The sequence below is a fragment of the Notolepis coatsorum genome (assembly GCF_963971535.1).
Source record: "Notolepis coatsorum genome assembly, chromosome: 1".
Lineage (NCBI taxonomy): Eukaryota > Metazoa > Chordata > Actinopteri > Aulopiformes > Paralepididae > Notolepis > Notolepis coatsorum.
Genome location: NC_140165.1, coordinates 290,712,122 through 290,737,815, shown reverse-complemented (window position 1 = coordinate 290,737,815; position 25,694 = coordinate 290,712,122). Strand labels below are relative to the sequence as shown.

General features: G+C 42.4%; 1 protein-coding gene and 1 long non-coding RNA gene across 2 annotated transcripts in view; one reads left to right on the top strand and one right to left on the bottom strand.

Annotated features, from left to right (window-relative positions):
• The window catches only part of cntn5 (contactin 5), a 586,736-nt gene that overhangs the window by 89,708 nt on the left and 471,334 nt on the right, over nucleotides 1-25,694 (bottom strand). The gene's annotated exons all lie outside the window — the stretch shown is intronic.
• Nucleotides 18,612-20,252, top strand: LOC311233214. The gene is made up of 3 exons (XR_014620011.1): nucleotides 18,612-18,682; nucleotides 18,797-18,898; nucleotides 20,124-20,252. It is a non-coding gene; the product is annotated as an uncharacterized lncRNA (long non-coding RNA).

The window sequence follows — 25,694 nt, the reverse complement described above, 5'->3', positions numbered from 1 at the left end:
CCCGCTTTCCTGGAACATTTTCATGTCTAAGACTGGTACTGGTCTGAAGATGAAACAAGCTGAAGCCGTAGGTCCATGTGGGAGTGACTCGAAAATATTATTATGTTGCAGTTGTAGTGTCAAATGAACATTGTTTATTATTTTTGTAGGATTGAAATGTCACCAAATCCTATGTTTACCAAATGTTTATGAATACTGTTTTGCACTTGTTTTATAATTTATTCATACCGAACACTCATTATATGAACCGTCACTTTAAGAGAGTTCACTGTTGATAGCTTTGCCTTCCGGTTCACTAGACCAGCTCATTATCTAGAGTTACTTTCCCGGTTCTAAGGCACTTCGCGCCAGAACGCTCAACCTAAGAGGTACGTTATCGGTTAGCGTGCAGCACTTTGTGGATTCATATGTTGTAAATATTCATTTAAGAATTCTATGTTAGTAATTGAGTAATGTTGACTCAGTATTGTTGTTACAAATGTTTTGGGTAATTTCTATGCACAATTGGATGTTTTGGTCGGGGAAATTCGCCGTCAAATACAGTTAGTCATTTCATGGTTCTTTGTCGACAGATTTGGACTGTCAGGATTGGAATCGAATGTAATGCCGTTCTTTTGTGGTACTTTTGCCATTCATTGTGTACAGGTATGTGTATTCTAAATAGTTTCTTTCATGTTTATGTATAAATCCATGGCATTCATGTTGTTCATGCTAACACGTTTAGTATGCTAGTTACTGTGTGAGATGTGGCTAGGTCATGCGGTCCACGTAGTGACATCACCGGGCACTTTGCGCCAGAATGCTCAACCTAAGAGATTTGGACTGTCAGGATTGGAATCGAATGTAATGCCGTTCTTTTGTGGTACTTTTGCCATTCATTGTGTACAGGTTCCCCACCATTTGAGAGCTGAACCAGCAATAAATGGCCGTTATTGCCAACAGTAGAACCGTCTCCTCCTTTCCTGTGGCGTAAGTCCCCAGAACACAACGCAGACAGAACGGGTGTTAGCCAGACTAACACATAGAGAACAACCGTTACACAGTACAGGCTACACAGCCTTTATCAACTATGCCCCAAAACTGTGGAACAAACTACCCCAAAACATCAGGGAAGCCAACTCGCTAGACATCTTCAAAAGACAGCTTAAAACCTATCTCTTTGCTCAGGCATTTCAATGACTTACCTGCACTATTCTTACCCTGCCTACTTTACTATGCTAATTTTATCTTACTCAATGCCTATCAAATTTTTACACTGCCTATCAAATTCATGTGTCACTTTTTACTTCTTACTGATTACTATTTTTAAACTGAATCATTTTAAACTATTTTTCACACTTTTACTGTAACCTTGCTATTTACATTTTTTACTGTTGTTGTATGTCCGTTCTATTTTATAATTTTTAGACTATTTTTAAACTTAATCATTTTAAACTACTTTATTATTTGTATTACTGAATAGAGAGCCTATTAGGATGCTAGATCCTAATGTGAAACACTGTGATTTACCATACCCTGCCTATCAAATTCATGGGTCGGTTATTGCACTTTTTACTTCTTACTGAAACACTGTGATTATTTGTATTACTGAATAGAGAGCCTATTAGGATGCTAGATCCTAATGTGAAACACTGTGATTTACCATACCTTGCTATGCTCGCTCATGCCTGTATTTTTTATGTCTGTTCTATTTTATAATTTTTAGACTATTTTTAAACTGAATCATTTTAAACTATTTTTATTATTTGTGTTACTGAAAACTGTAAGCGGAGAGCCTATTGGGATGCTAGATCCTAATGTGAAACACTGTGATTTGCCATACCTTGCTACCTGTCTATCTTTTTATGCCCGCTTATGCCTATTTTTTACTGTTGTGAAGCACTTTGAACTGCAACCTCTGTATGAAAAGTGCTATACAAATAAAGTTATTATTATTATTATTATTATTTGATTTTATAAATTCATGAATTTATAAATCCTGATTCAGGATTTATAAAATCCTGTTGTATTTGTAGCCTATATTATAACATGTCTATGTTTGATATAATGTGAATGTTCTGTGAATATACATATTGATAGCATTATATACATATCCATTATTCTATATTACTCTCGTAAAATAGTCTATATTCTCATATTTATAAAATGCTATATATTGTGTATACCCTGCATGTACATATGAACACATGTATCCAATCCTTGGCACATACTGTCTGGTTTCATCTAACCCAAATGCACAGTACAGCCCATCTATGATTATATAGTGTGTGTGTGTGTGTGTCTGTCTGTCTGTCTGTCTGTCTGTCTGTCTGTCTGTCTGTCTGTCTGTCTGTCTGTCTGTCTGTCTGTCTGTCTGTCTGTCTGTCTGTCTGTCTGTCTGTCTGTCTGTCTGTCTGTCTACTCTATCTACTCTATCTACTCTATCTATCTATCTATCTATCTATCTATCTATCTATCTATCTATCTATCTATCTATCTATCTATCTATCTATCTATCTATCTATCTATCTATCTATCTATCTATCTATCTATCTATCTATCTATCTATCTATCTATCTATCTATCTATCTATCTATCTATCTATCTATCTATCTACTGTATCTAGTACTCTCTTTACTACTTGTTGCTATAGGGATGGGAACGGTGTCATGCATGAGCACCACACTGTTATCACTTACTGTAAATGAACAGCAGAGAGCACACATAATTATATAATCATTTGGTGCTTTCAAATGATCATGGCCACCATTATGATCTAATATGCCCATCAGTGTAAGATTTAAGAATAATGCGTCGACTGGAATTTTGGAGTGCTCCGGCTCTCTGGTCACGTACAAACGTGCCATTTTATGACAGATTTGTGCCTGCCGATCATCCACTTAATGTTCTTTAAAAGAAATGTCAAATGTGCTTAGTACAAACCCACAGCATGATGTCAACAACACCTTCTGCTCTATTGACATACGCAGAAAACCATAGAATGATCTTTTACACAGGTGAACTTGATTATTACAGTCTTTTACTTTATTATTGAGTCCAGTTCCTTGGCTTTGAAAAAAAGAAAACTTTTTAAAAACATGTATTTATATGAAATTGAATGTCAGTGCTTAAGAGCAGTGGGGGTGGCCATTGACATGGCAACGTATAGAATACGGGGCTCGCAACTCACTTGATGCTCCAAGGTGTTTTAATTGACAAAATAATAGCAGTAGATACAACGTTTCGACTGACCCTTCCGGTCTTTTTCAAGTATGAAGAAACAAAAGACCGGAAGGGTCGGTCGAAACGTTGTATCTACTGCTATTATTTTGTCAATTAAAACACCTTTGGAGCATCAAGTGAGTTGCGAGCCCCGCTTTGTTTTATGTATTACTGTTTTTACAGTTTGGCTGAGCACCAAGAAACGGAGGATGTGCGTTATTTATTTTTTCTGAACGTATAGAATACACCAACGTGTTATATTGTGAAGCAATCCGGCTGAATTCCCAGCAAATTCGACCCATAGATGCATATTTCTATCAATACATAGAAGGATCCCTGTGGTAAGGTTTGTACCAAAATAACAACATTTGAAAAGATAATATTGATGATCAACACATAGCTGTTTTAACTTTCAGAAAAACATTGCTTTAGTTTAGTTTGAGGACTTCTATTTAGAAATACATGCAATAACTGTCTATCAGGTTACATAGATGTGTGAATTCCTTTTGGTGGTCCCAAACAATAGCCTAACTCACACCTAGGTGAGAGCCAAGGGGCTACGGACCTCACCCCTCTCTACACTTAAGCTCATTGGGTCTCATTCACCAACGGACTTAAGACCAAACATTTGCTCTTAGGGCCATTTAAGACCTTTTCGGGACGATTTTGTGATTCACCAACCGTCCCTTGTCTTGGATTTGGCCCTGACTAAAAGCAGGATTTAGGAGTGCTGAGGAGCAGTCTTAACTTGACAGACTGGTATGCTTTCTGTTCTATTCGGGAGGAATCATAGTGATTCCTTCATGTCAACTCTACAGGCCTCCTTGGAATTAATTAATCATAATTTAAATAAATATGACAATATTTGTACGATAAAAAATTTCGCATTTGATGTCGGAAAAATTTATAATATGGATTAATCTGATCACAGGGCAGCTGGATTAACCATATCTGAACCAGTTATTTTGGACAAATGTATAATTACTTAATTACTCAGATATTCAAACTAGTGGTGGGACTCGATAAATTTTTTTAATCGAATACATTTGAGACTTTATAGTTAATTAATCTAAATTAATCACATTTGAATCGCATATCAATATTTGATGCGAAAAGCAACATTTTTCAATTCAAATGGATTTTGGTATACGAGTGAATCAATAAATATACATTATACATACGTTTAAGCAGCAAAACCCTTTATTAGCTACTACACAGACCAACAGATCAATGCAATTTTTAACAAAGTGCAGCAATTTTAGGAATAATATATATATAGTGACATCTCCTTAGCAAATTATCTCAATACCTTCTATGCGAGGTTTGAGGCTGGTAATAACAACACCAGCCTACAAGCCACAGCAATGGGGGGGGGGGGGGGGGGGGTCTGCTGATGGAGACTCAGTGTTCAGGGTAACAGAGCATGAGGTGAGGTGGACCTTTAAAAAAGTGAATATCAGGAAGGCAGCAGGACCGGACGGCATTCCCGGCCGCATCCTAAAAGTCTGTGCCGACCAACTGGCCCCGGTATTCACTGACATATTAAACCTGTCCTTAGAACAGGCTGTCATCCCCACCTGCCTGAAGAAGTCCACTATCATCCCTGTACCTAAAAAATCCAAGCCTGCTTGCCTCAACGACTACCGCCCTGTAGCTCTCACCTCCATAGCCATGAAGTGCTTTGAGAAGCTAGTAAAGGGCTACATCTGCTCCTCCCTCCCCATCAACCTGGACCCCCTGCAATTTGCATACCGCCCCAACAGGTCCACGGAGGACGCCATAGCCCATGTGCTGCACACAGCAGCATCACACCTGGACAAGAGGAAAGGGAACTATGTGAGAATGCTATTCATCGACTACAGCTCAGCATTCAATACCATAGTCCCCTCCAAACTCATAGCCAAGCTCAGGGACCTGGGCTTGAACTATGACCTCTGCCAGTGGGTCTTGGACTTCCTGACGGGCAGACCCCAGGTGGTGAGAGCAGGCAACTGCACCTCCTCATCCATCACCCTCAACATAGGGGCCCCACAGGGCTGTGTTCTGAGTCCCCTCCTCTACTCCCTGTACACACATGACTGTGTGGCTCAGCGGAGTAACAACACAATCATCAAATTGGCTGACGACACAGTAGTGGTGGGCCTGATCTCTGCAAACGACGAGAGGGCCTACCTGGAAGAGGTCAAGGTCCTGGCGGGATGGTGCCAGGAGAACAGCCTCTCCCTGAACGTCAGCAAAACAAAGGAGATGATTGTGGACTTTAGGAGGTCGGGGGTCAGGGACTACAGCCCCCTCAGCATCGACGGGGCACCGGTTGAGAGAGTGAACAGTTTTAAGTACCTCGGAGCCCACATATCCGAGGACTTGACATGGACCACACACATTGACAGTGTTGTGAAGAAGGCACGACAACGCCTCTACTTCCTCAGGCGCCTAAGGAAGTTCCAAGTCAGTCAGAAGATCCTTAAGAACTTCTACTCATGTACAATAGAGAGCATCCTGACTGGCAATATCACCTCCTGGTTTGGGAATAGCACTGCACAAGACCGAAGCAGACTACAGAGAGTGACACGTTCAGCCGAACGCACAATTGGAGGGGGGCTTCCCACCCTCCAGAACATTTACAACAAGCGGTGCAGGGGTAAGGCTAAGAGAATCATCAAGGACTCCAGCCACCCAAACAACTGCCTCTTTGAACTGCTGCGGTCAGGCAAGCGATACCGGAGTCTCATGGCGAGCACAGAAAGACTCAGAAGAAGCTTCTATCCCCAGGCCATCAGGCTGCTCAACGAACAATAAACACTATGCAACAACCATCAAATGCACACAGCACACACATCCACATGCACACACTCACTTTAAACAAACAACACACTGCAGCACCCACTCTCCACACTTTAGAACACCTAAACACACTTTATATTTATTGGTAAAGGATTTGCACTACAACTCGTACACCTTACTGTAAATTGTACCTAAATTTTACATCATCCCATTTCTGCTTTGCACTATATAGTATTGTATATTAGTACATTGCATAGTATATTGTATATTGTATGGTAACTCAGTTACTTCTATTCTGCATCGAACATTGTACATATGTCTATACTGAACACTGTGACTTCTATTTTTACTTCTATTTTACATGCTATACTATTTTATTTCATACTTATCTTGTCTAGCACAGTCTCTGGAGCGTAACAGTAAGAAGCATTTTGTATAAAAGTATTCTGTACTTCTGTATGACAACTAAAGAAACTTGAAACTTGAAACTATAGCGCAAAGGACCTTTTGTAAACTCAAGCACTTTCGAGGTAAAAGTAAAACGCAGTACTTTCAAGTACATTCCAGAACAGTTGACCATTGAAAAAAAAAATTCTTGATTGATCTCAATTTCTCATATTTTTTCAGTATTCTGTATGAACAAACCAGACTAAGAAAAAAAAAGTAATTTGCGATTTATTATACTTTATACTTATAGCACATGAATGAGTCTGGTCTCCTTGAAAGGTAACATTCTTAGTCTTACACAATAAAGAAAAATCATCATGCGATTAAATGCATAATTTTTTTGTTTTACTTTTAATTCTTTCTGCAGTTAATTAATCGCAATTAATGCGATAAAGTCCCAGCCCAAACACAATTATGCAATTATTGTGAAATGATTGAAAATTATAATTATTTAATGCCTTCTGTGGCATTTGTATTTCTTATTTGTTAAATATCTGTTTTATTGATTAATTATACATTTGAAATAATGCAGGTTATATAGCCAACATGCAATATATCCCATTGATTGGTACAATGGGACAGATATTTGTCGTTTTATATAGCTATAACCTGCATTCTTTCAAATATATCATTAATCAATAAAACAGATATTGAAATACACTATGTAGCCTACTACACCAACACTGCAAATGACAGTGGATAAATACATAAGAACTAAAGCTAATCGCGTGGATATATCTATAGTGGAATAGACTGCATTAATATTCCATAAGTCTTGTTGCACACACACACACACGCACAAGCCTACGTGTCTAATGAATGAACAGTAGGCTTATATTATTCTAATTACTTGTTTCATTAGGACTTAGTAGATACTATATGCTCTGCCCTATACGTACAGTAAGTACAGCACACATATTAAGGCGGCCAGAGTCGGGCGTACCATGAACGGACTGGTGGACTGTACTATAGGGCAGCACAGTATCTGTGATCTCCTAATAAAACAAGTCATTAGAATAATATAAGCCTACTGCGTTCATTCATTACGCACATAGACTATACAGTGCATGCACGTGCTGCGGCAGGTGGCCACAAGCTGTATATGATGACAATACATTAATCTAATCTCATTTTGATCGGTCGCAAAACGCTTCCGCTACCTATATTGGCCACCATTTCCACACGGCTGCATCATCAGTTGCATTATAATGAGCTGGACAGGTGTGTCTAACTCTTGATGTCATACTTTTTGCGATCTCAGAATAACTAACTTGAACTAACTTAATAGGATTGAAGTGATATTTAGCTTAAAAAATCGGACACCTGGTAAAAAAAAATACAAAAAAAAAGCCTGACGATGTGCATTGGACCGCGGCTCTCTGACGCCTTATCTTCTGGGTCCCGGCCTGAAAAGTTTGGGAACCCCTGTCCTAGACAAATCTCATTTAACCTATACATGTACTTTGTACTACTTGTTTTCACTATTAAACCTATTGATCATGAAGATCCGTCCACGACATAATTCATCACGAGTCAAATTCCACCACAATATCCATATCGCAAAGACTGCATTATAGCAATTATTTACTCATATTCAAATACACGTACAAAATGAGAAATTATGAGATTGAGAAGAGTGTGGCAGACATGCTTTAGTCACACGCAAAAGTATCAGGTCTATACAATGCAAGAAGCCATTACTGGCAATAAGAGACAGTATAAAGCCATGGGGATACTTATTCTGACAATATACTCATGAAATAGCTTTTTAAAATAATGAAGCTGAGACTGGAAAGCTTGAAAAATGACATTGTAAGTGAAAGTATAATAGCAATCTCCGCTAAAATAATCACAGTGAACACAGAATTCGGCAATTTGATTAAGAGCTGCTGCCAATATTGATGCTGTGTTCTCCATGCTTTTCTCCAAAAATAGTGCCCCCTGTCACAGTGTTTATGGATATTTATACAACGGCATGCACATTTCTCGATTCTGATTGGCTGAAACAGTCCATTTACACGTCTTTATTGGCAACAATCCACGGTCCTGGGCTCAGGACCCGCCCACAACCGAATCACATATCACTCCGCCGGCTCACTCCGGGAGAAAACAAGATCTCGGACAACAAATGGATATGTTGATAGCGCCATAACGACTAAATATGAAGCGATTCTGTCACTGCGAATGTGTTAGTCCTTTAAACAATGTTGGATGATGTAATTGATGGGTCTTGAGTCAATCTAGAACAAAAGAAAAATCGCGATTTGATTGTTTGATTAATTTGCATTATTTTTTTCAATTTCTTTTTCCTTCTCTCTGACTGTCAGCGCTAGCTCTAGTCTCCACCCACCGCCACACACACCCCCCACACACACCCCCCACACACACACAGACACACACACACACACACACACAGACACACACACACACACACACACACACACACACACACACACACACACACACACACACACACACACACACACACACACACACACACACACACACACACACACACACACACACACATACACACACACACACACACACTCCTGTCTGCAACGCGGGGGATAGTCAGACTGAGAGAGAGCTGGGTGCTGCGCTGTTCTAAGTGAGCATGGCCTATTGAGTTGATTGATTGATTGATTGCTAATTTTATTACTGTACGCTTGGTTTCCAACTGGTTAAGTTTAGGCCCTCTACAGTAGGTTTAAAAAAATAAATAAAAAAATAGGGCGAAGAAAAAGTTTTTTTCCTATAGGGCAAAGAAAACATTTTAATTTGTTTTACCTACTTTCTATAGAAGCATCTAAGAATGAAGTTCTATGGAAAGTAGGTCTGCATTCCCTTAACAATTGTGTGTATTGAGCCGTACTGTATTGTACCCATTCTGCATCTGGTAATAAAATGTTCAATCAATCATTCCAATAATACACAGTTGTATGTGTTAGTTGGTTGGATGCACTTCAAGCTGCTTCCACATGAGGCAACTTCTCTCAATCATTCCAATAATACACAGTTGGATGTGTTAGTTGGTTGGATGCACTTCCGATCTGCTTCCACATGGAGGCAAATTGTCTTTTTTGTAGTTGTGGGAACTACTTTTTCTGGCGGATGGTTTTTTCAATAAATCTTCGATTAATGTGTGTTTATTGTATAGAAATAAGGTTGGATGAATGTGGCAGTTGTATAAAAGCTTTACACCACTTGCAGTCATGATTTGTGAACAATAAACCATGCCTAGGGGGGTCTAACTACCCTCGGCTGCGCCTCGGGCCTAACGACCACCCCTAGGCATGGTTTATTGTTCACAAACCACTCCTGCGCGTGATGTAATGCTTAACAACAAGCCACATCACCGCCATCGAAACGGAGTAGGGTATATCTGCAGAGCCACAGAGCCCAATGTCTGGGCGGGGCTTCGTGGCATGGACGGGCTTGAGGCGGGGCTTCGTGGCGTGGACAAGTCTTGTGGCATGGACAAGTCTTTGTTGGAGTGCGCATGTGTGTGCGCATGCGTGTGGACTGGAGCACGTGAGAGTATAAAGAGTCCATTTTCTATCGCCATGCTCTAAGACAAACTCTAACCTTAACCAACTTTGAAAGAGTGCCTAAGCTTAACAAGTGTAGAAACAGGCGTCGGCGGAAAGTATAGACTTGTCCATGCCACAAGACTTGTCCACGCCACGAAGCCCCGCCTCAAGCCCGTCCACGCCACGAAGCCCCGCCTCAAGCCCGTCCACGCCACGAAGCCCCGCCCAGACGTTGGGCTCTGTGGCTCTGCAGATATATGCTATTGTCGAAACGGCGGACAGAAACTACTTAACCACTCCCCTCGGACTATTGTAGTTCTTTCACATAGAGTAGGGGACAATACTGCCGGACTATCTAACAATAATTAACATATTTACAAGTCGTATTAAGTTTTGCAAAAAAGGAGACAGATAGAGGATATTGCAAAGCACTCAAAATTGCCAATATCTCAATTTCGACCTATTTTCGACATTTTGAATTTTTTTAAGGAATCAGATGCTACCAAGTCACATTTGTGTGCACATGGTTCTGCCCCAGTACCAGCTAATCCCGACGGTATACAGTATGTGGCGATAGTAATGATGATGAATCATCAATCAAAATATAGGCCTAATGACGTCTGCATAAGACAACATGGACGGTAAACACTCTAAACTTCATTGGGTCTCATTCCCGAATATTTTCCAAAGAGTTCTCTTGGTAGACTTATCTTGGAACCAACTGAGACAGAATCAATGACAAGTTCACTCTGAGTCCCCAACGTGCAGGGAATATGTCTTGAGTGTCTCAAACGGTCACAGCTGTGATATCTGCGTTGGGGAATGGCACCAGTCTGAAACGCGAACGTGCGTCCCCGTTCAGGTCATTTGCATACAAAACAACGCCTCCAGAACTCTTTATAAGGCAACTAATGATGCAGCCGTGTGAAAAATTAGATTAGATTAATGTATTGTCATCATATATAGTACAGCTTGTGGTACACCTGCCGCAGCGCGCGCACACACACACACTGTCACACACACACACACTGTCACACACACACACTGTCACACACACTGTCACACACACACACACACATGCGCGCGCGCGCAGTACTGTATAGCCTACGCTCGTAATGAATGAATGCAGTATAGGCTTATTATTCCATTAATGACTTGTTTCATTAGGAGAGCAGCAAAGACACACTGCGCTGCCCGCCCCGTAGACCGTAGTACAGTCAACCATGCAGTCCGCTCAGGGTACGCCCGACTCTGGCGGCCTTAATATGTGTACACATATTAACACTTTAACTGCCACACACGAGATATCTCGGGTTTATTTTTATGTGGTTGAAAGCCACTCACGAGATTTCTCTGAATTATTATTATTTTTTTTTTAGCGATCTGAAATCATATTGCATCACGCGAGCCTACCCGAGTATACACGAGCTCCGCCGGAGAGCATATGTGGAAAAAAGCGCCCCCTATCGTCTTTCAGATGACATAAGGGATTTTGGAATGGACTCAATGAAAATGGATGGGGAAAAAAATCCGGTACTCCACATTTTCCAGTTCACTGATCCAGCCGGGGTTACCACAGTTCATTCTGGAGCATCTGAGCCCCGCTGATCATGGAGTTCTACTGTATCGCGTTGGATCTATACACTTATCGATTTTTTCGAATGGTGATTAGGAATTGGAATATACCAGTTGGATACCATCTGATGTCAGGTAAGGACTCTATGTTATCAGTGTTAGGATAATCAGACTAATTTTGATGAAGTTATAAGCTGTTTTGTGAAATGTCCTCTTTCGGTTTCACTGTAAAAGTCCGAGAGGACATCAACGCGGCTGTAACTGAGGGGTACAATTCCCTGACTGTATTACTAGATATGATACTTACTACCACTACCTTTGTACTTAATATTCGGCCACCCAGTACACGGCATAAATATATTATCATGAACACTCTCACGTAGATGAAACGGATCCAACACAAATGTACGAATTAGAAACAGGTCTTTATTTCCTACACAGCGATGGTGTGTAGAATAAACACTTAATCACTTAATTACATTTATGAATTGAAATAGTATGCACTTTTATGGCAAGGAGTATTCGTCGGTATATCAATAGATAATGTCCAATCTCTGAAGGCGCAGGTGGTAAATATACGACCTGGAATAGTTAAGGAATAACAGCAATGATACTTTAATGATTATAGGCTGGATACACTAGAGGGGGTTAATCCGGTCGCTTGTAAGCCGACAGGAGTAGGAGGGGGGGGGGGTAGAATCCAGCTGCCTCGTCCGGCCAAGGGTATCCCAGGTGAACCCACTGTAGTGCCGTTCAATGCGCCGGCGATCCTTGGACCACAGATGAAAGCAGGTGGACTCTTTGTGGGCCGGCTCTCTCCGGTCCACGGGGGAGAGATGTGGAGAGACCTCGTCTTGCAGAGCGTCTCCTCACCTTGCGTCCTCTCCAGGGGGGGGTTCCAACACACGGTAGTGTCGGGGGTCTTTATCCATAGAATAATCAAAGTATCCAAAGCATAATCCGTGCCTGGGAAGGCGGGCTGTCGTCGGTAGAATAATCCGGTATACAGGTCCACTCGCTCGTCGGCTCTGGGGCTCCTCGGGTGCAGCTTCACATAGGGTCAACCACCCTGGGTAAGCAGCCAGTTCTCTGCCCGAAACGATGGGGTACTGACTACGGTAGTATTCTCACCGCACGAAGCACTATATATTAACAGACTATTATTAGCTTAATAGACTACGTCCAACTCGACGATATAGTGCCAAATATGACTATTCAAATATTAATATACACGATGTCTCAATACCGATGGTAGGCCGAACTTGGCCTTACTCCCACACGTGGCATCGCGGGGAGGCTTTACGTCTGTGACTCTATTGGAGGGTAAGAAACTGGACTGAAAAGAAAGTCCTACTTTAGTAGTGCAGTATATATACGCACTATGAACAAATAGTCCCATTAGTGGTGCGGTAGCCAAATTCCTACGCGGAACTAGGACTTGTTCGTACATGTCGAGCGGTACGTTTGAACTGGGTCTGAGGGGTATGGCAGCCTGGCACCAAGGTCTCGACCAATAGTAGAATGGAGACTATTATGGGATGTTCAGTAGGCTAGAATGGATATTCAATGCATATTGTACAAGGAATATACAAGGGATATCAGGGAATATTAGAGAATATACAAATACAATTAAATATATATATATAAATAAATATATATATTCGGTTTAATCTGGCCCTTCACAACAGCCACCCCCTGAATAGGTCCCAGACCTAATCAGTTAAATGGAGACAGATTAATCGCGTTGTCTATTTACACATAAGGGTTTGCTGTAGGGGTCAGTCAACTTCACAAAGTCATAGGGTTGTAGGGTCATGGTCATCATCGATTGTGTCTGGGAGTCGAGGCAGTTCTATGAGCCTTGCCACGGGACGGGTGTAAGTGCGACCCTGGACGAGCACTTCAGCTGCTCGGACCTTGCCGTCGGCACCGGTGATCACTTTGCTTACGCGGCCGGCCGGCCACATAGCTCTGGGCAGTGATTGATCAATAATCATGACGACTGTTCCTTCTGTCAAATTGTCTCTCTCCTTTACCCACTTCTGGTGGGTCTGTAGAGACGGTAGGTAGTGCAGTAGGAAACTGTTCCAAAACTTGTCGGCTAATACTTGGCTGTACCTCCACATTCGTCGGCCGTTCGCTTCTTCAGGCCGGCACATTGTCTGGGGTAATGTGGGATCTAGCCGCCCCATCAGGAGTGTGTTGGGGGTAACTGGGTCGATATCCGCCACATCACTGGAGACATATCCGAGGGGCTTCGAGTTAAGTACTCCCTCAATCTCCGTGAGGACTGTCATTAGGACTTCTTCCGCCACAGTCTGGGCCCCAAGTACTGCGTACAGGGCTGTCTTTATGGAGCGCACTTCTCGTTCCCAAGTGCCACCGAAGTGGGGTGCGTTTGGGGGGTTGAATTGGAAATCAACCTGTGCTGGAGCGAGGTGGGTCTTAAGTTCTGGGCCCATAGCTTGGAAGCTCTCTCTCAGCTCTCTTTCGCCGCCTTTAAAGTTTGTCCCATGATCGGACAATAGGGTAGACGGTCTTCCTTTCCGTGATATGAATCTACGGAAGGCCATAAGGAATGAGTCTGTGCTCATGGTCGGGAGAAGCTCGATGTGTATCGCTCTGGTGGTCATGCATTTGAATACAATACCCCACCGCTTCTCGGTTCCTCTTCCTTTCTTTATGTGCAGCGGGCCAAAGCAGTCCATACCCGTTGAGTGGAATGGCTTGTCACCGATTCGGAGGCGACATGGAGGAAGGTCAGCCATCCTTGGTATGCTGGGCTGCGCGCGCCACTTGCGGCAGTCTAGACATGTTCGTTGGAAGCGTCGTACCGCCTCTCTTCCTTGTAGGATCCAGTAACGACGTCTGATTTCCGCGAAGACTCTTTCTGCTCCTGCGTGATGTACATCCTCATCGTATTTCTTTATAATCAGCTCTGTGACCTTGTGTCGGCTGTTCAATACGATCGGGTATTTAATGTCATCCGGTAGATTGGGGGCTCTGCGTAGCCCAGTGAGCAAAAGCCGTCTTTTCAACCAAGCGTTTTTCATAGCTCTCGTATAACCGGGCCAAATCGTGTTTTTTTGGAGACGTATTTTAAACTATGTACTAAGTATATTATTTCAATGCATTCACATCTGAAAATATTATCAATATGGACAGAGGCATCCTGCAAACGCACCTACAAATATATGAGCACGATATTTTCGAAGATTTTATGTGACGTCTATCCTCGCTCGCATTTAGCCCAGGATAATCTTGTCTAAGCTTAGACGTATTTTAAACTATGCACTAAGTATATTATTTCAATGTATTAACATCTCCAAATATGAAGAATATGCACCACAGACGTCCTGCAAATGCGCCTACAAATATCTGAGCACGATATTTCCGAAGATTTGTGGTCTGCTGTGTTCATCACTAGCCTAACCTGCTGTTTGCCATTTGATCAGCAGGTGGCGGCGTGGCGCTGATAGTGCTGGGAAACCTGACTGATTGATTGATTGATTGATTGATTGATTGATTGATTGATTGAAAAGTTTATTAACAGATTGCAGAATGGGTACAGTACAGTACAGCTCAATACATACAATTGTTAAGAGGATGCAGACCTGAGAAAGACTTTCGTCTTGTTTACATCAGGGTCCCCCATTTTCAATTCATCATATGACACACATGACATACAGATAGACAGTACTGCTACATCTATACATTTATGACATACCAGATTTTCAAATACAGTACTGTTTGTGATACTAAAAAAAAACAGAAGAAGAGTATATACATTTGACATAGAAACTGAGCATTGGGGGAGGTTGGGTAGGTGGGGTGGGGCTGTGATCACAATCCTGCCTGATTAAATAACATGTCTGACCGTTCTTCTGACTGTGTGTGTGTGTGTGTGTGTGTGTGTGTGTGTGTGTGTGTGTGTGTGTGTGTGTGTGTGTGTGTGTGTGTGTGTGTGTGTGTGTGTGTGTGTGTGTGTGTGTGTGTGTGTGTGTTAGGTTGTGACCAGATACAAAAAGTCCAAAAGCAGGACAACAGTAAGATTTTGGTGGGACAAAGTGGGACAGATAGATAATGTAATTTTTTTTATTATAATAACTTGTCTTCACCGAATAGATAAAGGTTAAATCTAAATAAATACAAATTAAATACAGAATTATATCTCTCCACATTCATCTTGGCACTGGCAGCCGGCTTGTTACCACCTAACACCTGTTTTAAATATTCAAACTTTATCACTTGACAGGAATGTCTTGTGTTCGATATTTTTTTTTTGCTTCAAAAAGAGGGACATCCTCTCAATATGTGGGACGCGGTCTCAAATGGTGGGACAGTACAACCAAAAGGGGGACACCTGGTCACCCTAGTGTGTGTGTGTGTGTGTGTGTGTGTGTCTATCCATAGCTCTCATTTAGCCCAGGAGAATCTTGTCTAAGCTTAGACGTCTACCAAACTTTCACTTTTCACCCCATTTTAGACATTGTTTAAACGTCTAAGCTTAGACGTTCAAAACACGTCTAAGCTTAGACGTCTACCAAACTTTCACTTTTCACCCCACTTTAGACTGATTTTAGACGTCTATGTCATGACGTTGAAACAATGTCTAAGCTTAGATGTTCAAAACACGTCTAAGCTTAGACGTCTACCAAACTTTCACTTTTCACCCCACTTTAGACTGATCTTAGACGTCTATGTCATGACGTTGAAACAACGTCTAAGCTTAGACGTTCAAAACACGTCTAAGCTTAGACGTTCGAAACACGTCTAGAATAGACGTCTACCAAACTTTCACTTTTCACCCCATTCTAGACTGATTTTAAACGTCTAAGCTTAGACGTTCAAAACACGTCTAAGCTTAGACGTTCAAAACACGTCTAGAATAGACGTCTACCAAACTTTCACTTTTCACCCCATTCTAGACCGAATTTAGCCTAGCCTTGATTGACATTTTTTATTAACAGATTGCATAATGGGGACAGTACAGTACAGCTCAATACACACAATTGTTAACCCTTTCACTGCCACACTTAACCCTTTCACTGCGACAATACACAGTATGTTAACCCTTTCACTGCATATATGTAGTATCCTCAAGAATATGTGCATAATATGTGGAACGCCCTACCCACAGCTGTAAAGGAATGTGAATCACTACCCACTTTTAAAACCACTCTCAAGGAGCACCTACGGAAGACTGCAATTCGAAACTGGCCCCTGTGAATATCCTAACCCAACCCCCTCCAATGTACAGTAAATGTCCTAACCCAGTAATACACAAGACCCTCTTCTTGGACCTAGTAAGGTTTCGTCGATAATCCAATGTACAGTTACCCCCCCCCCCGCGCCTACCCACCCCCCGCCCCACCCAACCACCTCCAATGTACAGTCCGCCTCCCCCACCCCACCTACCCAACCCCCCCCACCCCACCTCCTATACAATGTACAGTCTCTTCGTCAAATGTATATACTCTCTTCTTTTTTTTCTTTTTTTTAACTCTTTTTGTATCACAAACAGTACTGTATTTGTAAATCTGGTATGTCATAAATCCAATCTCCCCCAATCCCATTCAGTTAGCTGCAGCTCAAATGTATCCCCTTGCCCCACTTTGCCTTTTATGTGTCTGTCTGTGTTTTGTGTATTTGTATGTTTGTTTTTGTTTTGCTGCCATTTTGCCAGGTCTTGCTCGAAAATCTTTGATCTCAAGTGACTACCTGGTAAAATAAAGGTAAAATAAAAAAATGTATGTCATATTATGTTATGATGAATTGAAAATGGGGGACCCTGATGTAAACAAGATGAAAGTATTTCAGTGGTCTGCATCCCCTTAACAATTGTGTGTATTGAGTTGTACTGTGTACCCATTCTGCAATCTGTTAATAAACTTTTCAATCAATCAATCAATGAGTGGTGCTGAGAGGGGGTTGGCAACGCGGAAGTCTCGCGTAATCGCACGAGAGTTGCCCGTTTTAACACGGGTTGGAAACCCCGTTTCACCCTGTTCCCTTCGCGGAAGTTCACGCTGTCTACAAGCAAGGTAAATATCTGTCTCAGTGTCTCCGTTATTTTAATCAAATGTGGCCAAGTCCATTACTATTCCCTCTCGAAACGTAACCGGGTTGACTACTATATATCTAATGGCATGTGTAGTTGGTTCATACGAGTGTACGTGCTTGTATTTCTCTAAAAAATTGTTAGATCTTACATGTTGCACGCGCACTACGTGATTTCAGTGATGGCTGCCCCCATGCTACCGCGTTGAGGCCTGCTAGCTAGCTGCTCTTATGTAGAATAGTGTACAATTAGGAATACTGTCACTATTTTATTAAAATCTGTGCATTGTTGTGGCCATCATAGGCTGTATTATTATCATGTTTAGCTAACAACGTTAGTCCCTGGCTTTATAGACAGTCTCCCCTCCTAATGTACAGTCCCCTCCCCATCATATGTATATACTCTGTCAGGATCTAGGGGTAACAGTACTGTATATTTGAATACCGTTTGTCACAAATGTATCAGTACTAAATACCTATATGTCCCTATGCCATAAATGTCATGTATGTTGTGTATGTCATAAATGTCTATATGAATTGAAAATGGGGGACCCTGATGGAAACAAGACAAACGTCTTTTTCAGGTCTGCATCCCCTTAACAATTGTGTGTATTGAGCCGTACTGTATTGTACCCATTCTGCAATATGTTAAATAAAGTTTTCATTCATTCATTCATGAATGGGGAATATGTGTCTCTCACACCATGTCATTGATTGATTGAAAACGTTATTAACAGATTGCAGAATGGGTACAATACAGTACAGCTCAATACACACAATTGTTAAGGGGATGCAGACCAGAGAAAGACTTGCGTCTTGTTTACATCAGGGTCCCCCATTTTCAATGTCAGATATGGCAACTGCAGCTTAAATTATGCTGTGACCTGCTGCCAATATCCTGTGTAACTAAATCGAATATACTTGTATTGAGAAGACACTTGTACATTAGTCTAGAGGTCAAATACTTATGTTAATCCCTATTTAAAATGTAACGTTCTGTTGCATGTGTCCAGATGCCGGGCGTCAGTGAAAGATGTGAACCTACAGGAGTTTGTTCGTGCCCTGGCGGCCTTCCTGAAAAAGTGAGTTGACTTAATTAATTTCCTCCAATGGTGTGACGGTCACACTATTAAAATAATATAAAAAAAGTATATTTCACAGGGCCTCCTGTTATGATACATTTCTTCTGTCACCAGGTCAGGAAAGCTGAAGGTGCCAGACTGGGTGGACCATGGTCAAGCTGGCTAAACACAAGGAGCTGGCCCCTAATGATGAGAACTGGTTCTACACCAGAGCTGGTAAATTGTGACATCATCCCACCATCTCTTGTTTCCACTGCTGTTGGTATTAGTTGCGTTGATTAACGCAACTAGTGTTAGCTGTAACATTTGATGGCTGACGTAGCAGCTCTAATGTTTGCAGGGCTGTACACTGCAACGAGATGATCGCAAATTGCCTATTAATTTGGCCGTTGCGAGTGAAAAATAATATCTGGGAGCAACGTTGTGAGTAGTGATTTCAACCTTCATTCGCATTTCACTCCTAAATTAATCAATACAAATTGGATAAAAAAAAATTGTAAAACTTTAGCCTACAACCAAGGCTGTACAGTGCGACACAATGTTGTGGTGCTACGAAAATTGTTGTTGAGCTGAGCTCATCAAAATCAATGGAGGACTTTCAGGAAAGTAAAAAACGCATAGCGCTTGCCGATTGGTGCTAAGAACAGCAGGGCGGGTGCAAGCGATGTGACGTAATTGGCAGACTCGACTGTCAATCAAAATTATTCTGTTGCCGGCTGAATGATTGAATGAATGAAAGCGTTATTAACGATTGCAGAATGGGTACAATACAGTACAGCTCAATACAACAACAGTGGACTGGAGGATGAAGACTAGAAAAAGACTTTCGGCTTTTTTACATAAGGGTCTTCTATTTTCAATTCATCAAAACATTTAGAGACGTACAAATATACAATAGTTTCCTAAAAATGCTATTTATTGATTGATTTAAAAACTTTATTAACATATTGCAGAATTGGTACAGTACAGCTCAATACATACAATTGTTAAGGGCATGCAGACCAGAGAAAGACTTTCGTCTTGTTTACATCAGGGTCCCCCATAAACGCACCCGTGTATTGAAGCTTCTGTAGCATGTCACAGAAATATTCTGTACTTGTTTCAGATGTACCCCAGACAAGGCCCACTCCCAGGAGAGACAAATTTCCTCTGCCTGAAAAGACTAAGATTATAAATAGAATTTACCATATTATAAGTTATTGCTGGTGTAAACATTCTTACAGTTGGGTAAAAATGCCTAGACACTGGTGACCGTTGTTTCAACAACTAACAGTGATAAAATCTTAGCATGTAATTTGAGTTTATTCCTCTGTGAAGTATGGGAGAATACATTAAAACTCCTCAGTCACAAACGGGTTGAGTTGTTTTGCACAATATTTGCGGTTATTTGAAGTACGGAATGTTTTCACTACATTTAACTAATAATTGTCATTTATATCAGGGTTCCAGAGAAAAGTGATGGAGACCCTCCTGGAAATCAAGGATGATATCAAAAAAACTCCACAAAGAAATTCATCCGGATGGGAGGGTCGACATACACCCCTGCCAGACAGAGGAGGCGTTGAACCTGCTTGAGGAGGACCTTGAAAGGGTGGACATCAGGACAAAAATGGTGACTTTTAAATCTTTTCCTAGGTTAGAGATTACTGACTCATATGTTCAAAGGATTTAAATTGTATTGTACATGATGTTACATTAATATACATGTCATTTGGTTTTTTCTTATTCAGATAGCCACATTGACGGGGATCGGGGGAAAGAGTGTCCGCGACTGCACTAACAAGATGATGGACAGGTATTTATATGCATGTACAAAGATGCAGGTTGAGGCAGGCAGGCATGCGTTCTCACTTTCTGTGTTTATGTTTGGAAAGACCAGATGAAGTCAGACGCGTATATTATATTGATAGTAAATGTACTGAGGATGGACAGATGATGTTGACATTTAAACAAAAAATACAATGCATAATAAATGTGTTCATGATCATCATCATGCAACAAAAAACAATGGGAGGAAGGGGTTTTATGAAACTGGTGATACACTTGTAGTCCTAGTACAGCTTTTCCCTTCAATTTGTATTTGTTTTGACTAGTCACTTGTTGAATTGCTTGAATTATTAATGTCATGACTTTCTCTTAGAGACTCATGACAAATGCAGTCATGTCCCGTTTTAATTTAAAAGGGGGTGGTCTACGAGACAAGAGGGCCTTTAAGGAGACTGCCCTCTACCGTGTATGTTGGAACGGATAACGGAATTTAAAAAATGTCTAGAGGCAGAGAGCAGAGGAGAGATAGGAGAGGTATTGTATTTCATGACTGTTGGGAACTAGGCTTAATGTAGCACCTACCGGTACTTCCACGGATGAAGCTAAGCTAGGCTAACGGTCCAGGTGTTCCCTAAGCCTAATGCAATGCATGCATGTCTAACTCCAGGGAAGATGTTTAATAAGCTAATTTCCCAAAATGTTGGGAGTGTTCCTTTAAGTTGCCTTAATGTTCAAAGGCTTAACCTGTTACAGTATATTTATGTAAATATATATATAAATGTGCGAATTGGCTATAATAAGGTAATTTATACACCTCCTATTCTATAATAATATTTCTAATGGCATTGGTCCGGATGGGAGAATTCAGTACTGTATCTACAGAACCTTCGGTTTAATCATCTTCCCTTTATTAATTTCCTTAGATTTTTTTGTACACATGATCTCAAGAAGGTACTGAACGAGATCAGTGGCAGTTTTTAATGTTTGGTCATTATTAGCATGGTGTTATTCACTGTCAAAGATGCAAAGAAAAATCTTAATTCATATTCTCCTTTCTTCACAATTTAAGCAAGCCTAGTAATAGACACAATATTTCTGACACTGTGATTACGTTCCCTGAGGTCCATAGATGTCCCTAGATACCAAGAATATGCAAATGTCCTTGTAGAAGTGGAGCAATATTTTATTTACCTAGTTGCCTTAATGTTCAAAGGCTTAACCTGTTACAGTATATTTATGTAGCTAATATATGTAAATATATATATATATATAAATGTGCGAATTGGCTATAATAAGGTAATTTATACGCCTCCTATTCTATAATATTTCTAATGGCATTGGTCCGGATGGGAGAATTCAGTACTGTATCTACAGAACCTTCGGTTTAATTATATTCCCTTTATTAATTTCCTTAGACTTTTTTGTACACATGATCTCAAGAAGGTACTGAACGAGATCAGTGGCAGTTTTTAATGTTTGGTCATTATTAGCATGGTGTTATTCACTGTCAAAGATGCAAAGAAAAATCTTAATTCATATTCTCATTTCTTCACAATTTAAGCAAGCCTAGTAATAGACACAATATTTCCGGGGGTCATCCCTACTGCTGTAACCTACTAATGCTTACCACTTGTATCTATTGCTATGTCCGCCCATCACAATCACGTGAGTTGTATTAACGCCTGTCCCGTCTCCCTGTCTCCCTGTCAGTGGCTGTCCAGGAGTGTTGGACGTCCCGTGCTGAAGACCGGGAGGATGCGACCCCCTCTGCGCCTCTCCGGCTGTCTCGAAGTGCCGAAGACTGGGAGGATGCAACCCTCTCTGCGCCGCCCCTTAGCTCAAATAGATCCGCTATCAGCTCTATCTTTAATCTTCAAAATGTTCAGTTGCTATGTATGTGTGTTGGGCCAGCCTTTAGTATTTTAAAATAAAAAGAAATTATAAAAACGGCTAACTTTTGACTATTCCATGTTATTGATGTGTTAATGTTTAAACAATGCATTTTCAACGCTCATGCTTTAATGTAAAGTTTGGTAGACGTCTATGTCATGACGTTGAAATAACGTCTAGGCTTAGACGTTCAAAACACGTCTAAGCTTAGACGTTAAAAACACGTCTGGAATAGACGTCTACCAAACTTTCACTTTTCACCCCATTCTAGACTGATTTTAGACGTCTATGTCATGACGTTGAAACAACGTCTAAACATAGACGTTCAAAAAACGTCTAAGCTTAGACGTTAAAAACACGTCTGGAATAGACGTCTACCAAACTTTCACTTTTCACCCCATTCTAGACTGATTTTAGACGTCTATGTCATGACGTTGAAACAACGTCTAAACATAGACGTTCAAAACACGTCTAAGCTTAGACGTTAAAAACACGTCAGGAATAGACGTCTACCAAACTTTCACTTTTCACCCCATTCTAGACTGATTTTAGACGTCTATGTCATGACGTTGAAACGACGTCTAAACATAGACGCTCAAAAAATGTCTAAGCTTAGACGTTAAAAACACGTCTGGAATAGACGTCTACCAAACTTTCACTTTTCACCCCATTCTAGACTGATTTTAGACGTCTATGTCATGACGTTGAAACAACGTCTAAACATAGACGTTCAAAACACGTCTAAGCTTAGACGTTGAAAACACGTCTGGAATAGACGTCTACCAAACTTTCACTTTTCACCCCATTCTAGACCGACTTTAGCCTAGACGTCTATGGGCCATTTAGACGTCTTTTAAACGTCTATTCAACGTAAAATTGCTCAGAGGGAGGCGACCACCCACTCTGATGAGGGTGTGTGCGTCGCTCTCGGGGGCCAGGTGAATTAATCTGCTGTCGGATGGGACGGGCTTTCCTCCCTGTAGACAGGCCAATTCATCGGGGAACGAGTCTCTCTGGGCTCGCTGCAGTAGAAGCAATTCTGCTTCCTCGTAGTTAGCCGCTGACATATCAGCGGGGGACTTGCACTCCGGGTGGTACCGCAGGAATGTTCTTTGTTGTGCACTCTCTATGGACGTGCAATCGTTTATGTTAGGGTCGGTGGAGGCTACGGTGCTCAATCCACAGAACACAGACTTCTTAATTTCCACCTCCTCTGGACTTGCTTCCCTCGGGATAGGCATGGGCCACTGTCCTTCCGGGAGTCTTAGGAATGCGGGGCCGTCACTGTAGACATTGCGACGGGTGAGGTCATCCAGGGGCATCCCCCGGGTGATGACGTCAGCTGGGTTCTGTTTTGTATCAACGTAGCGCCACTCTGTTTCTCCGGTTAACTCTTCGGTTAAGTCTTGAATCTCGGTGACTCTGACTCCCACGAAGACTTTGTACTTGCATGAGTCCGATTTGATCCAGGCGAGTACCGTCGTGGAATCTGACCACAGGATTGTTCTAGACACCGGTATGGTGAGCTCACGTTGGATGAGCGTGGCTAGGTGCGCTCCGGCTAGGGCTGCGCAGAGCTCTAGACGTGGGATAGATTGTTGCTTGCGTGGGGCTATTCTCGAGCGGGCGAGGACAAATGCTGTGTAGATCTCTCCCCCTTGGTCTTGGGCCCGCAAGTAGGCTACTGATCCGTATGCGACCTCTGAGGCGTCACTGAAGACGTGTAAGTCCATTTTACATGTCTCTGGCCTCACCTTGGGTGGGAAGTAGCTTCGGCGCATATTAACGCCTGGGAGTGAGTGGAGCTCCATCTCCCACTCTCTCCAGGTGGATGCAAGGTGTGCGGGAATGGGGTCGTCCCAGCCCTGGTCCTTGTCCCACAATGCTCGTACAATAATTTTTGCCCTGGTGGTGTACGGTAGAATACATCCTAGCGGGTCATATTGTCGGGCGAGTGTTGTGTACACACTCCGTCTGGTGGTCGGCGCCGCCGCCGGCCTTCCCTGCTCCGTAGTCAGGGGCTTGTGTCTGTAGTGAAGCGAATCTGTTTTGAATCGCCACACCAATCCCAGGGTCATCTCCTGGGCTTCTCCCGGGATTGTAGCCATCCAGGTCTCGCTGCTGGCTGCCTTGTCCTCGGAGGAGAGGCTGCGCAGTACTTGCGGATCGCTGCTGGCCCACTGCCTGAGATCAAAGCCGCCTTTGATCAATGAGGCGCGGAGTTTAATCAGGAGAGCCTCGGCTTCTTCCTGGGTTGAAAGGCTTTGTAGACAGTTGTCTACGTAGAAGCTGTTCTTTACGCTGTGTCGGACCTCTTCGTCCGCTGCTGGGTCCTCTGCTACATGTTTCTGTAGTGCAAATGTCGCACAGCAGGGGCTGCACGTCGTTCCGAAGGGGAGGACTTCCCATTGGTAGATGGCTGGGTGCTCATCTCCTGGCTTCTCTCTCCATAGGAACCGTAACAGGGGCTTGTCCGCCTCTACTAATCTCACCTGCAGGAACATTCCTTTAATGTCCCCGCTGATGGCCACCTTTTCCTGGCGGAAGCGGAGTAGAACGCCGAGTAGGGAGGGGCCGAGTGTGGGACCGGGCAGTAACTCTTTATTCAGATTTTGGGATCCGATCTGGTAGCTGCAGTTAAATACTATGCAGTCTTTACCGTTGTGATGGACCTTGTGGTGGGGCACGTACCACGATTCAGTGGTCTGGTCAGCCTCTTTAATGTCCATCTTTGTGACGTGTCCCGCTGTGATGAGCTTCTCAATCTCAGCGCGGTATACACTCTCTTGGGCGGGGTTCTTGGCTAAGCGCCGCTCCGTGTTCAGCAGGTACCGTTCTGTGGCGTCTGTCTTGGCGTGGAAAGTAGGCATTCCTTCTCGCCGCAGGAGTGGCGTGGCGTATCTCAACACGCCGTTGACCGGGACTCTCTTGGACCCTGTCTCGAGGAGGTGAATGGCGTAAATGTCATCTTTAGAGCGAATGTCTTTCTTTCCGTTCTTAAAGGGCATTTGTTCGAGGGGCCATAGCCGCTCTACGTGTTGCAGGAGTGCGGTTTCTCCCTCTGTGACTCGGGAGTGGAGACATCTAGTGGCTGTACTTCGGTTGAGAGATTTGGCGAGCGGGCCTTGGAGAGTCCATCCCAAACGGGTCTCGACTGCTGCAGGACAGCCTCGGGGTCCGGTATGAACCCGGTCTATCGGGACAATGAGGTCTGCATGGTCGGAGCCTATCAACAGGGTCGGCATAGTATTGTCTATGAGCGGGATCGGTAACTTGCGCAGATGTGCATATTTCTCCATCAGCTTGGCGACGGGGTATGTGTACCGCGACAGTCCTATTTCTTGGCTGGTGAAAG